The 643-nt window shown below is 44.9% G+C and overlaps 1 long non-coding RNA gene across 1 annotated transcript; it reads left to right on the forward strand.

Moving 5' to 3' along the window:
- Positions 1-11: 11 nt before the first annotated feature.
- LOC147818282 (uncharacterized) lies at positions 12-492 on the forward strand. The gene is made up of 2 exons (XR_015438123.1): positions 12-101; positions 318-492. It is a non-coding gene; the product is annotated as an uncharacterized LOC147818282 (long non-coding RNA).
- Positions 493-643: the final 151 nt, after the last annotated feature.

Here is a 643-nt window from a genome sequence, read left to right on the forward strand (position 1 = left end):
ATCAGTGGCTGTCCAGGCCTTTCAGAGCCACTGACACGCCGGCAGCACAATGATGATGTCTCTGACTCTACTGCTGGCCACCCTGGGGCTCCTTGTTCAGGGTGAGACTCTCTTGTGAAAACTTTGCTTCAGGATGCAACCAGGTTCACCACAATGATGTTCTGCTGTGATGGAGAAACACTGAGACAAGCAGCATTGACCTTCTTCCATCTGTTCTCCATGTTAAAGAAATAATCCTCTTCTGTTTGGATGTTGATCATCTTTCTCCAAGCTGGATTTGTCTCAATAACCCTTCTCCTCTTCTTCATGTTTTCCAGGTTCATCAGGAGAAAACATTGTGACTCAGTATCCTGGAGCTGTGTCTGCTGTTCTAGGACAGACTGCCTATATCTATTGCAGAGTCAGAACATTTTACTTCTGTAAGATAAACTGGTATGTTCAGAAGCCTGGAGACACTCTAAAACTCCTGATTAAACATACTTACACCCGTCATTCTGGAGTTTCAAATCGTTTCAGTGGCAGTGAGTTTTCAGGTGAACACGCTCTGATTATCGGTAGAGTCCAGGCTGAAGATGCAGGAGTTTATCACTGTAAGTGTGAACACACTCACTACAGTGACCGTGTGTTCACACAGTGAAAAAGC

The sequence above is a fragment of the Seriola lalandi genome, unplaced genomic scaffold (assembly GCF_002814215.2).
Source record: "Seriola lalandi dorsalis isolate HSWRI2012SDOR001 ecotype SW California unplaced genomic scaffold, Sedor1 jcf7180002054657, whole genome shotgun sequence".
NCBI lineage: Eukaryota > Metazoa > Chordata > Actinopteri > Carangiformes > Carangidae > Seriola > Seriola lalandi.